The sequence below is a fragment of the Xyrauchen texanus genome, chromosome 11, assembly GCF_025860055.1.
Source record: "Xyrauchen texanus isolate HMW12.3.18 chromosome 11, RBS_HiC_50CHRs, whole genome shotgun sequence".
Classification (NCBI taxonomy): domain Eukaryota; kingdom Metazoa; phylum Chordata; class Actinopteri; order Cypriniformes; family Catostomidae; genus Xyrauchen; species Xyrauchen texanus.
This window is the reverse complement of record NC_068286.1, coordinates 24,327,703-24,341,768: the sequence shown is the minus strand read 5'-3', so window position 1 is coordinate 24,341,768 and position 14,066 is coordinate 24,327,703. Positions and strand designations below refer to the sequence as shown.

The following is a 14,066-nucleotide window of genomic DNA, read 5'->3' as shown; positions in this document are numbered from 1 at the left end:
TATATTTGAGTAAAAAGTATATGCTCCGTAACACCTTTGGCTTATTCAAAATACTACAAATTGCACACTTTGTCTTCAATATCAAACTGTTATTACTTAGCCATACTTTGTACAATACAGTTTAAACATTACATCGTCTTACACAAGACAGTATTTTAAATGTGTTACCTTCATGCACTGTAAAAGTTTACATGTTCAGTTTACTTAAAAATTAAGGAAACCTATTGCCTTATTTCTGCAAAGAAAACTTACTTACTAAAATGAAGTTATATTAATGTTCCTATGCAAGTAATGTCAACTTGTTATTAAACTTAATAGTACATTTGTAGTTAACTTAATTTTTTTTGTTAATTTTCTATAAATTAATTAGTAACCTTACAAATTATTTATTAGTAGATTACTCTATTAAGTCAATTAACTTAAATTTAATACAATTTGTTCACTTTACATCTGAAATACCACTAATCTCAACATGAGTTTACTGTATCACTTTAAAGTGGTGTACACTTAAAATACTACGCGCAATCCACATTCCACATTCTCTTTAAGTAAACTGAAAATAATTTTTCTAGTTCAAATAACGCATTTAACAAGTTTGAAATTCTCAAAAGTTTATTTGCGTAATAAACATGACAACATTATATCTGGACCATAAACAAGGTATAGAGCATTTGCAGAACAGGCACTGTGCAAACTCCAAAAAAGTATTTATTTAATAAAAAAAGAAAGAGCCTTTACAATTTGGAAAAACCTGCATGTGTCTTTGGAAAGATTCTTAAACTGAACTGCAATTACAGCAAAATATGCCAGAAACAAGTTCAGCTTAAAAGAAAATTTTTAAGGGTTTGGAGACCCTTAAAAGACAGAAATGTATTTTTTGTCCCAAAGACAGAAATACCCGCTGAATAAAATAAAATGTGTTCCTCATTGTCTTTGGATGGTCTAAATTTAGAGCATAGATCAAAGCAAAGTGGAGACATACAGAATGTGGCAAATTTGGGACATCATCCATGACAATTCTTCCCTCCATTGCATCCACGTTGAGGGCATGTGGACGTATGGCAGGCTTGCCTTCAGTTAAAACTGAGCAGTCCAACATCTAATTCGCTCAAGCCTGCATCTACATCTGAATCCTATAAGAGAATGAAAAATAGGAAGTGTGAATTTCTGTTCAGTGCTGGATATATTCTAGTGACCAGGGGCTGTTCATTAACCAACTTCATTAATTTTTGATAACTACAGCAGGTGTATAGTGCTAAATGCAAACATCAAGCACAAGGAAATGTAATCAAGCTTTAAATCATGAGAGAGATGACAAGATTTACAGAGTTACAAAACAGAACACATTGTTTCAGAAGACATTGATGAAATCCCTCATCATAAGGGTGAATTATAATTTTTGGGTTAACTATTCCTTTAAACTTTGTTTTCTAGTTTACTGTATCATATTGCATGTCTTCAGAAGACTTGGAAAATCACAAGCTCAATGGAATACTTAATTGTACTTTTACATTGATCTGAATTATTAAAGGGCTAGTTCACCAAAAATGAAAATTATCCCATAATTTATTCACCCTCAAGCAATCCTAGGTGTATATGACTTTCTTCTTTCAGCCAAACACAGAGTTATATTAAAAAATATCCTGACTCTTCCAAGCTTTATAATGGGAGTGAATGGAACCTTAGATTTTGAAGCCCAAAAAAGCGCATCCATCCATCATAGAAGTAATCCATACGACGGGGTTAATCAAGGCCTTCTGAAGTGTTGCATTTTTTTAAGAAACATATCCATATTATAACTTTATAAACCATTATCACTGGCATCCGGTAACACCGCCCGCACGCTCACAAGAGAGTCGAGTTCCGGCGTATGAGGTAAGCGTAGCATAATCTCCGGTGATAAGTGACAAACGCGAAAGCGCAGCGGATAGAGAAAGCCAGTGAACGGCCGTGACCAGAAGCCAGTTATTACAAAGAAGTTATAAATATGGATACTTATCTTACAAAAATGCATCACTTCGCTTTAGAAGGCCTTTATTAACCCCCTAGAGCTGTATGGATGATTTTTTTAATGGATGGATACGCTTTTTTGGGCTTCAAAATTGAAGGTATCATTCAGTCCCATTTTTAAGCTTGGAAGAGATGGAGATTGTGTATGGCTGAAAGAAGAAAGTCATATACACCTAGGATGGCTTGAGGGTGAGTAAATTATGGGATAATTTTTTTAATTATTTAAGAAAACAGAATTGAATTTACAGTATATTTTATTGCATCAATTTAAATCACCAATGTCACAAATCAGAAGTATAAATGGCGATAAAAATACTTACGAAACTCATCCTGAAAAATTACTCTGGGTCATCCCCAAGAGGACTGGAAGACCCTGAAGCACTGCAGTGCAAACATGTGTTACTTCAGATGACTACGAAAAAGTAGATACAGGAAGATGTGAGGGTAACAATCATAGCCAAATCATGATTTAAAGATGACAATCACAAAGAAATACCTTGAGTCAACATGATGCATAATTTCATCAAGTGTTCTTCCCTGATTTCCTCCTTTTCTCCGAAATTTTCAGTCAAAAATACAGAATGCGTGTCCAACGCTGCATAGAACTCAGAATTTCCCCAGATATGCGATTGAATTCTGCAAAGACCTGAGCAAAAATATGGAGTGTTATTAACATTCAAATACACAAGTTAGAAAGAAGTAACTTGGGATTTGGAGGAGGAAAACAACCTGGCTTTCTGTGAAAAGTGCTGGCCACTTCTCCAAGAGTTCACAGATATGTCACTGTCATGCACAGTAACGTGAAGAGTCATCGACATGGCAAACTAAAATTACAAAACAAAGAAAAAAGGATATTATAAACTGCCAAAGGGAAGGGGACATTTATTAGAGAAGGCTGAACAACTTGCAGTGAATGCAAACTCCACATAAGAGCGCAAATGCTCAACCATGCAGTCTGTGGTTTGCAGAGGAACATTATGTCAGTGTTAATTGCCAAGATTTTCTCAATCTGTATGAACTTGGGCAAACCTGAACAACATCCAACTGAAACCTCCATGTCTGGGCAGTACTTAATGCCATCAATGTAAGCTGCAGATATTCCTAAACATTTTCAGAAAAGTCTGTGACACGTGAACTACACACTCTGTCCTTTGTACTCTTGGCTTGAAAAAAGAATTGGCATCCATGTGATAGGCAATTGCCATTTGATGCTTCTTGGTCAGCATTAAGGGGAAATTTTTTAAATTTTGTGAAACACGGATCACTTTCTTGAAGAACATATTTTTTCCCTCAAATCAAATTGTCCATAGATTTCTCAACAGCCCATACATTCCTCAAGTTTTGGTTGGAAATTGATTTTTGATAAATGTACTTTTAATACGATGAATGATATGGACACTCGGAATGGAGACATGGTATTGAAACAATTCAAGAATATGTTCATGGCTTATGCAATAGTGCTTAAGAAGTCGTGCCCTCTTTTCAGATGTGTAAGTGCAGAACTTACATTTCCACTGCATAGCAGGTCATCATCTGGTACTCTACAAATAATAATAATGATAATAGTTAATTTATCACTCAAAAGTAAAAGAAACACAATCAGATGCATATGTTTCTTCAAATTGTGGGCCACTTACAATGTTGGACAATGACTAAAATGGAAACAGGTATTAAAAACAAAGCCTGCTGAAGTTTCTGTGCTGATTTATATTAAATAAGATAATACTAATAATGATAATAACACTCTACTTGAAAAGGTGGCGGCGATGGGGTCTGCTAAAGACTCGCTGATAAACTAAATTGAAAAGTACCTCAGAATAACCCCCCCTTTTTTTTGGGTGCCTGCAGACTACCGTAATAATCATAATAAGCAATCATATTATTGACTGTTCATTAGTAGTTACTCAATAGTTATTTCTCCTGAAGCTGAATTAGTAGATAATTAAAAGTAGTTCATCAGGAGGCATGACTGAATTCAATAGTTATTGATTAACAACAATTAGTTAATCAATAACTATTGAATTCAGTACTATAAAACTTAACACAACTATAAAATGCTATTACATACTGATTAGTTAACACATCTTCCTTAGTGGTTAATATTAGTGACTTAATTGTTAATGAAGAATTACTTATTATTTCTGCAGTAATTCCTTATTAGTTATGCATTAAGTAAGACACAGTACTCTAAAGTGTTACCAGAGAGCGTTTCATTGTAATTCATTGACTTGTTCAAAACGGCAAGCTAAAAAGGCATGAAGAAAAGAGCGGACATTCATGGATGCTTTCTCGAAGAGGGACTCCTATGTATGGCCTTTGTTTGTGCTGCGTTAAACTGTTTAAAAGAGGGGTTAACGCAATCCATCAAATTGTCTAAAATTGTGAGAAAATTTCAGAAACCATATGGCCTCCAAACGTTTGCGTCCTTTTTGTGTGGCGGGAAACACTTGTTTCATATGGTGAACCGCAGGAGTCCAACCATAAGCCATTGTCACTTGTCACATCAGGGTGGAAGGCTCATTTGTCCCCAGCTTTCATGCTTTACGCTGAAAATTACAGCTCTACCCGTGAACAAAAAGGATTATATAGCCTTGAAGAAACTGGACCAAAACTCTGTGTTTTTGTGTCTTTCTTCTCCTGTTTTCTCCCCAGCGACCAGATTTGTGTTTCTCACATAAATTTGGTCCAAAGTGGAAAAACACACGTTGTTAGGTCAAAAGCCAATTCACGCTATTGGAGAACAAAAGAGAGAGTGGAGCAAGCCAAAGGCTCTCTGTTTCTTCTGCAGAGAGCAAAAGCAATACTGATAAAGGGGCAATATTCTTTTCCTCGTTTCTTGTTCTTGTTGAGGAAAGAAATCAAGGCAGTTAGCAATTACACCAAAAAAAGTTTGAGGTTCTTGGCTGACGTAGTTCGTTAGCTCTTCTGTCAATTAAACATTTACAGTTAGCTACATAATATCTAAATGCATTCACTTAACATTACATTTAAAATTCAGATCATAGATCTCATATCACAGTATCGTATCAATAAAGTTTAAACTACTGTGCTAAAAAGCTCAGAATTTAATTCCTGTAGCCTATTGCTGTCAAGAATTAGTGAATAATTGGAATTAATACAAAATCATGAACTCATAATAATAGCAATTATATTAGCCTTACAATAAGTAATAATGAGAAGTTAGAATACGATGATTCTTATCTATTAACAGTCTCAGTCAAAACAAATTTTTTATTAGAAATATAAATGATTTTATTTTCAAACTCAAAACATTACATACGCATCGCACCAACAAGCAAGCCCTGTTTTTGAAAGGCACTAACTGGCAAGGAAACTAAATAAACAACTGTACAAAAACAGTAATGTCGATTGTGTACAAAGGGAGCATTATGCAATAAATACACCTGTACTCTAAAAAAGTTTGTCCTCTATAAGGGGTTATAAATGTTGCCCTGATTCGAGAAAAAAATCTCCCATTACAGTGCAATATATTATTTAGCTACTGTAAATGAAAACTGAATGCAGAGATAGTTTACTGTACTGAACAAAAAGAAGTTAGACATGCATAGTTGAGGCTATAAATTAATTTGAATAATTTAATTCAGCAATCTTGAAATCATCTAGATTGTTAAGGTGGGAATGCTTGGCGTTTCGCAATGTAACTAACGTCTTATAGCCATGGCAAAACCGCAAAAGACTGGAATTAATTGGGAACAATTTTTTTTTTATTATTATTTCTATTTTCAAGAGCCACTCTGATTTACATCAGACATCAACATCTTTTTCCACGTCTTCGTCCTCGGAGTAGTCTTGACTTGTGTGGTCTGAGAGAGACGACATGGGGGACAGCCATAATTTGTGCGCATTCTTGGGCCCCGAGTGCCCCGTCTCTCCCGTGGTTCCAGTTGCGCACCGCTCAAGATCAGCTAGTTTTATAATTTTATCCAGAGTCATGATACTAGATCTGACAGACTCACGTCCGCTTTCATCTCCTCCAGGTCTCGCTTCAACTTTGCCCGTCGATTCTGGAACCAGGTTGTAACCTGCACATTTGTCAGCGCCATTTGATGGGGTATTTGGTCTCTGTCGGCGGGTGACAAATATTTCTGATGGAGAAACCTTTTCTCTAGTTCATATAACTGGTGGTTAGTGAAGGTCGTCCTAGTTTTTCGGCGCTTTTTAGGACTGTATTGACCAAACAGAGTCAACCCATCCCTTCCTGTGGATTAAAGTAAAGAAATAAGTTATTGCATGATGCTGTGTAACCAAACACTGGGTTGCAGATTGTGATAAGCCAATTGATGTTTGTTGGACAGTTGCAGATATCGAAATTAATTGAAATTCCAATTATTGAAGTGCGGCTTGTTTTAGAATAGTGCTTTAATAATATATTTCGGTACAAAAATAATAATAATAAAAATGTCATATCTATTAGTAAGTAGGCCTGTTTTTAAAGAGATATAATGCTTATCAGACGAGAAGGCAATTTAAACATGAATTAGCCTGAATTAAAATACACTGACCACTTAAATTAATACATTTTAGGTGTATATTTCTAAATCGTTTTAAAATGTTTGTTTTTACAAATTGTAGGCTACAGGCCTATAATATTTAACTTATATTAATGATGTTCGCTAATGTTATTTTTTATTCACAATCGCATTGTTTGTTCTTACCCTCTGCTGCATGGATTAGGACCTACACCTAATTCGAGACCTTTGAAGGTTTTGCATGTCAGATCCTGAAGAGCGCACAGAGGCGATGTTTGAGTGATAAGAGTCTGCTTTGATATAGCGATGCTCCGCCAGGGTCTGTCGGAGGCTGGAAGCAGGTGAATTCTTCGAGTTCGTCTGACAGACGGTTTCCTGAGGATGTCTGCGATGCTGAAGGGGGTTAAGGGCTTGTTGGAACTCGCGAGCGCTGGAAGGTGGTCCAGGGGGTTCAGCCCACATCTGTCCATAGCCTCGCCGATTTTGACAAATTTTGTGGTCGTCATTTAAGTCTATACAAAGTATCTTTAGTTACAAAAATTCAAATAAATATTGCTGGCGAGAATCCAAAAGTTTCTAATTGCAAAATAGAATGCCAGACCACCGCTTGCTAACCACTATTCCAAACTTCCAGATGCTTTGCAAGCAGTCGTGGCAATGTCCAACGAGTTTCTCACTGTTAGCACCTATCATCAAATGAAAATTTTTTTTAGGTGTTGTCTTGGCTCCAGTCAATTTAGAATTTTAGTTAAGAGTCCAGAAGATAAGGAGACCAGTTAGTGCACAGTTAATTAACTATGACGAAAAGGCGGAGTCGTGTAAAGGGATGAGAGTTTGTGTTTGGTGGCTTTGCCTCCTGCTCGAGATACAAATACCTTAAATGACGGGTGATGGCTTAATTTTCAGTTCTGAAAGAGTGGCATTTTCTGAGATGTGTAAGAAATCTAATTAAAAGTTAAAAAACTGTTTTGACATTTAAACAGGCCTATTTAAATAACGTTTAATGTTGCACTATTCTCCATACATTGTATCTGATCATTAACTTTTTTCTGTTTCTTTAAAGTTTCTTAAAATTATCCTACGTTTGAAGCGTGTCATCAAGGTGAAATTTAGATTTTTTTATTTGTTTTCATAAGAAAAAGCAATCATACTGAAAGAGGCACTATGATAGCCTACTGTGACACTATGATACATGTTAAGTAGTCTATATTGAACCACATGGTCATCAACATTTTTCCATAAAATTCTGAATGTAAATATAGTCTTATTTTGATAATTTGTCTGCAGTGCGAATAAAGAGGGAGTTTAGCAAAAAACAGTTTAGCAAAAAATAGCTAACATAGGCCTACAGCATTTGTCTGTAACATAATGCGTAATATAATGTAATATGTAACATAATGCGGTATTTATAGGCAATAAAACAGAATATGAAATGAAGATAAGATGGTTATCGTATCTATAGCCTAGGCCAAATCTATCTAATTTAAATTAAAATATTAAGGTTAAATAAAAATACATAAATATGAAAATATTTATTTTTAATTCAGATTAATTATAAACATGAAAATATACATTTGACATTGAATTTAATATTTAATTTAATTCGTTGCACTTTAATTGCGGAACTAGTGCATTTGTCCAGGATGCTATTTATTATTGAGCATATATTGAAATCCTTATGACGACTATGTTTTGATTGACGGGACGAGTACTAGTAGTGTTAGTTAGTCATATGGTTACAGTACTAGTACCAATACTGTAGCCCTAATATTAACTTAACAAATAGGCCTAATAACAAAAATAAATAAACAATAAAAATGAAAATGTACATCGAAAAAGTAGCATAATAGCCAGCCATTTGTTTTTTTTTTTTTGCTACATGGTCCTATGACAAATGAATAAAATAGGCCTACAAATATTCCATGTAGTCTTTCATTTTACCAAATTAAAAGAGAGAAGTTAAAGAAAGACACTCAACAAGTAGGGCTAACAATAAAATAATAAAAGCTTGATGTCATAAAGAGTCCTTGAACATCAGCTGGTAGGATGTTGCTGGATGCAGAGCTCAGGAAAGTACAATAACACCTTAGTAACAGCATTATTAAAGAGCCTCTGGCAACCCAAGAAAGCTGAAAACTCTCATGATCACAGTACCAAAAACAAACTCAAATGTTTTTACTATCAAATTTGTGATTAAAGGAAGCAAATGGAACAAACTTCAATTCTGACAACACTAATGTCTATTTAAACCACAATTCAGATCAATCACTTAAAGAATGCTCTCTCTCTCTCTCTCTCTCTCTCTCTCTATCTCTCTCTCTCTGTTTAAATTTTTAAATTAAAAGTACTTTATTGGCATGATTGTGTTTACATACAATATTGCCAAAGCATTAATACACAAAACAGATAATGACAAGACAAATAATAATGATAAAATATTAACAAATAACAATAAAGATAGAATTAAAATAAGGTGCCAGGTAATGAATCAAATAAAATAAAAACTATAATAACAATATACACTATACAATATAAAATAAAATACGCATTTAACAGGACATTATGAACATAAGAAAATAAAAGTACTGTGACTGAAGTACATTAAGGCAGTAATTGGTTTCTGAGAGTGTGCATTATGAATTTTTGCTTTCTTTTATTATTTGAGGGTGTGCAATATGAATTTTTGCTTTCTTTTATTATTTGGTTTATTCTGATTTGGTTTAGTTCAGCAGTGCTGGTCTGAAACTGGTGTTTGTTAGTTGTTAGTGGGTTTGTGAGTTTCAGAGCCAGCTGACAAAGGGGACTGGTTTTAGGCTTCATCTCTTGGGTTTTAAGGGCTTCGTGTTGCAGTGTGTTAGGGGAACTTGAATTTAGGTGTGTCCAAAATTTGAGGGATCGTTTTTCAATACGTATAATAAGGGGGTAACTGCCTAGTTTGGCCCAGCATGGATTAGTAGGTGTTCTTCTCTGAACTCTTAGAATGTTTTTACAGAATTCTGCATGCAGGATGGGGTGTTTGTCCCATCTCGAGTAATCTGCCAGACAGAGCGGACCCCAAACCTCACATCTGTACAGAGCAATAGGCATTATAATACAATCAAAGATCTTACACCAGATTGTTACAGGAATGTCAACTAATTGACAAGTAAAGTAAATTTGCCCTTAATAGCATAGAATGCTCTTCTAGCTTTCTCTTTTAGTGCATTCACTGCCAGACCAAAACCCCCTGAAGCACTAATTTTTAGACTGAGGTAGTCGTAGTGTCGAGTGTGTTCTATTGCAGTGTTCTCCAGAGTGAATGTGTATCTGGTGTCCTGTAATCTGTCTTTTTTTCTGGAAAATCGTAATTTGAGTTTTTTTTCAGATTGGCTGTCAAGGCCCAGTTCTGACAGTAGTTATCCAGCAGGTCCAGGTGCTGCTGTAGCCCTTGTGCAGTAGCTGACAGCAGCACCAGATCATTTTCATAGGGAAGAAATTTAACTTCAGAATTATTTAGAGTAAGACCGTGGGCCAGTTGCATAAAACTGTTTTAGACTAGTCTTACTAGTTAGTCTTCTAAAATGTTGGTCTTAATTTTTTCAGTCAGTTGCATAAAAACTTAGATCAGTCTAATTAAAGACCAAAATGTAAGACAGCACACCTCAGGCTAACTTTTGTTTACATTCCATTTTGCCATTGAAAATAACTGTCAGCTGAGCCAGTGGGGGCTGAAAGGGGCTTAAGTTGAGACTTGGTTGAAGACTTTGACTTCAAAAATGGTAACAAAATGTTGTGTTTTTAATTATTTGGGTTAAATCACTAAATGTGTTCATTAAAATACATTTTGAAGTATTGTAGTCCTCTAATAAGCAAATATTCTCAGCGAATAAAAAATATATCGAGCGTCCACTGTCGGCCATTTTTTTTTAAGCTGTTCAGTGTCTTATTTTTCCCACAATGCAATGCAAATTAGACTGTCTTACTAAATACAACTGTGAGTTTTTTTTGTGCAACAGGCTTTCTATGGTGTCTTTAGCTAGTCAAACTAATTGTTAGATGCAGTCTTAAGTTAATGGTTATGTTTATGCAACCGGCCCTGGGTGTTGCAGATTGTTCCAATAGCACTGCTAACTCATTAATGTAAATGTTAAACAGTCCCTGTCTCTCTCCTTGCCCTTGAGTGAAGAATTCTGTTCTTTTATTGCCAATTTTAACTGCGCAACTGTTGTCTGGATTTGATAGTGTCGTACATTTTACCCCCAATGCCGGATTGTAGAATTTTATAATATAGACCATCATGCCAAATGGAATCGACTGCTTTTTTTTAAAATCAAAAAAGCATGCATAAATTTTGCCTTTGCTTTTATGATGAACGTGCTGGTTGACTATTTTGTGTAGCGTGTGAATGTGGTCGGTGGTGCGGTGGTTTGGTAGGAATCCAGTCTGACTCTTACTCAAGACATTGTGCTTGGTAAGGAAGGCCTGTATCTGGGCATTCAGGATACAGCAGAAAGTCTTCTCAAATTGTTGAGTGAGTGTGGAGAACGTGTGGTGAGATTTGAGCGTTTGTTGGAGTGTGAGTGTAATTTTGTGGCTGCTGTGCCTAGAAATAGTTTTTTCAACCTCAACATTTTTCTATCTTTTCTTCTTTTCTTTCTTTTTTTTTTGTATGTCTTGTTTTAGTTTCTAGGAATAGTTTCTTTTTCTTTTTATGTGATGATCCGGGCCGTGTGCTACGTATTTGGGGAGGCATGGCGGCCCCGGATTCTAAAGTTTTGAGTACACTCACGCAGCGTCATGCAGTGAAAGTGGCGTCTGCGGTGAGTGTAGAGGATTGTTGTTTGACCATAGGAGAATCTGTAGGTCATGAGTGCATTTTGTCAGCTTCAAGGATGAATAATTCTAATGTCATTTTTCTAAATAATATAGACAAAGCAAATGAGCTAGTTGAGTGAGGGATCATCATTGATGGGTTGTTTACACCAGAGGCGTTTCCAGCATTGAAGGACATCCGGGGCTTAGTCAAGTCAAGTCAAGTCAATTTTATTTGTATAGCGCCTTTCACAACACACATCGTTTCAAAGCAGCTTTACAGAATATCAGCATTAAGAGACTATAAAACTGTAATGTCTATAAAGTCGATTAATAATCATTGTGTAATTTAGATAAAATATGATTTTTAATAGTGTTTAAAAATAATTAAATGATAATTGTATTAATAACCCCAGTGAGCAAGCTGTAGGCGACTGTGGCAAGGAACACAAAACTCCATAAGATGTAGATTAATGGAGAAAAATAACCTTGGGAGAAACCAGACTCACTGTGGGGGCCAGTTCCCCTCTGGCTAACATTATGAATGTAATGTAAATATTAATTATATATAGGTAAAATCATGGTTTAAAATTATTAAACTAAGTGTTAAGTGTCAGTGATTAAACATCGATTGTGTTTGAACTGTAAGATTAATGACCAAAGTCTTTGAAGTCCATCTTGATTAATTGCAGAAGTTCACATAGATGCAATTGTCCTTGTTAATTGGCTGATGAAGGCTTTTGTTGGCAATAGTTAGTCTAAGCAATTCATTTCAAGATCGTAGTCCATAAATAGACCGAGGTGATGCAGGTTGGAGTTGGCATCATTTCATCCTCTGAAGTCCGTCATAATAGATTGAAGTGATGTTTGGATGGCACCGGCTGCATTTAGTCATCATAATTCTGCGACATGTAGCAGTGGAGTCCAACATGAAGCAGGAATGGTGCTGGATCCAGCCAGTTCTGGTGACCTCAGGATAGGAGTCCCGAGGTTGAGACAGGGAAACAAATAAAAAGATGTAAGCGTAGATGCCATTTAATTTATTGCAGAGTTAGAGATCATGCTCAATGTTTCTGGTTTCTGGTTCCGGCAGACCCAACTAAAGCAGCCTAATTGTGGGTTGGAGGATAAATTAGGTTTATGCCTGGCTAAATAGATGAGTCTTTAGTCTAGACTTAAACTGAGAGAGTGTGTCTGCATCTCGAACAGTGTTTGGGAGACTATTCCATAGTTTAGGAGCCAAATATGAAAAGGATCTTCCTCCTTTAGTGGATTTTGATATTCTAGGAACTATTAATAGGCCAGAATTTTGCGATCTTAATGAACGTGTTGGAATGTAGCTTGGTAGAAGATCACTTAAATACTGTGGAGCTAGACCATTCAAAGCTTTGTACGTAGTTAACAGAATTTTAAAGCCCAGACCATTTTATTTTCACACTAGCAACAACTTCTCTGTAGTCCAAAGCTGGTGAGAGGGTATTCTTTGAGTTTTGCTCTGGCTGGGCCTGTTTCTACAGTTCCTAAATCTTCCACTCTAGTACTATCCTCGACTAACTCACCTCTCTCCTCCCTGAATCATCTGTGATGCAAAAGAACAGATGGGCGGGGCCGGTCTGAATATCGCGCGATATTCCGACCCGGCCCCGCCCCCCTCGGCTCCACAAGCACATAACTTATTGCAAATCAGGTTCAAACAACTAATTCATCAAGTGCTACATATTTCAAATTGTAGACCAATACCATTGAAGAAAATGTATTGGGAATGGATTCTTGAATTTTCATGTACATTACCATAAAGTCATCACAAATGAGTTATATTATAGTGAGTAAAGTGAGGTAAAAAAATATTGAATATAAATAATTTATATTTTTTGACATAAATAGTCAAAATGATGTATAAAATCCTAAATGAAAGCAATACATTAATTACTTTAGTCTAAGTTCAGTGACTGATTAATTGTTACCAGTTTCCATGCCTGATTCTGGCACAGCTGCTGCTGCTGCTCCTCAGTCTGTTGCTCATCTTTGCTACCCTCTACAAAATCATTGAATCAAATCAAAGTGTATATTTACTACAAACTAATATCACAAAACAAGTCACACATACATTTTATGCTAATGCTTATTGGTTATCCTTAGCGAAAACAACACCTAATAAACAAGAAAATTACTCCTCGATCGGGACTCGAAGCGCGATCTGCGGCGTGAGAGGCAAATGCGCTATCAAGGAGCTACCAAGATGCGTCAATCTATATTTGGGGCTATAGGCTACAACATGTATTGGCAGTCGGTAGTGGACCTCTTGAAGTTTAGCTTACTGTGGGTGAAAGCCAGCTAGATGATGATCTTCAGACTTTACGGACAAAAACATATGTGAATTTTTACCCACTGACCTCTTTCGGAAAAATCCCCAAAGCCTCATTTGCTTCATTTTTGCTGTCTTTCCTGCTAACTGCTGTTAACTCGCCACTAAGTAACGTTAGTTGATGTCAACGACTGTGCAAGATCCTCCCCTACCTGCTGCATATTCAACAGAGAGGAAGAAACGGAGTCGCCCATAGGCTACTGACAGCAAAGGAACATATTCTATAGGCTAAATTATGCCTATGCCTATTTTTACAGGCTGTATGCAGTATGTGCAAAGCCAAAGCACAAAGAAATAAGGCAACTTATGATTTCGGGGGTTTACATAGGCTTTTGTCTGGTTTCATATTTGTCAGTCAACATTTCAAAATACATTCGGGGCTACACTCAAAACATTCGGGGCTGAAGCCT

At 36.0% G+C, this 14,066-nt stretch overlaps 1 pseudogene; it reads right to left on the bottom strand.

Annotated features, from left to right (window-relative positions):
• Window positions 1-5,775: 5,775 nt before the first annotated feature.
• On the bottom strand, window positions 5,776-7,006 carry LOC127651238 (transcription factor LBX1b-like; annotated as a pseudogene).
• Window positions 7,007-14,066: the final 7,060 nt, after the last annotated feature.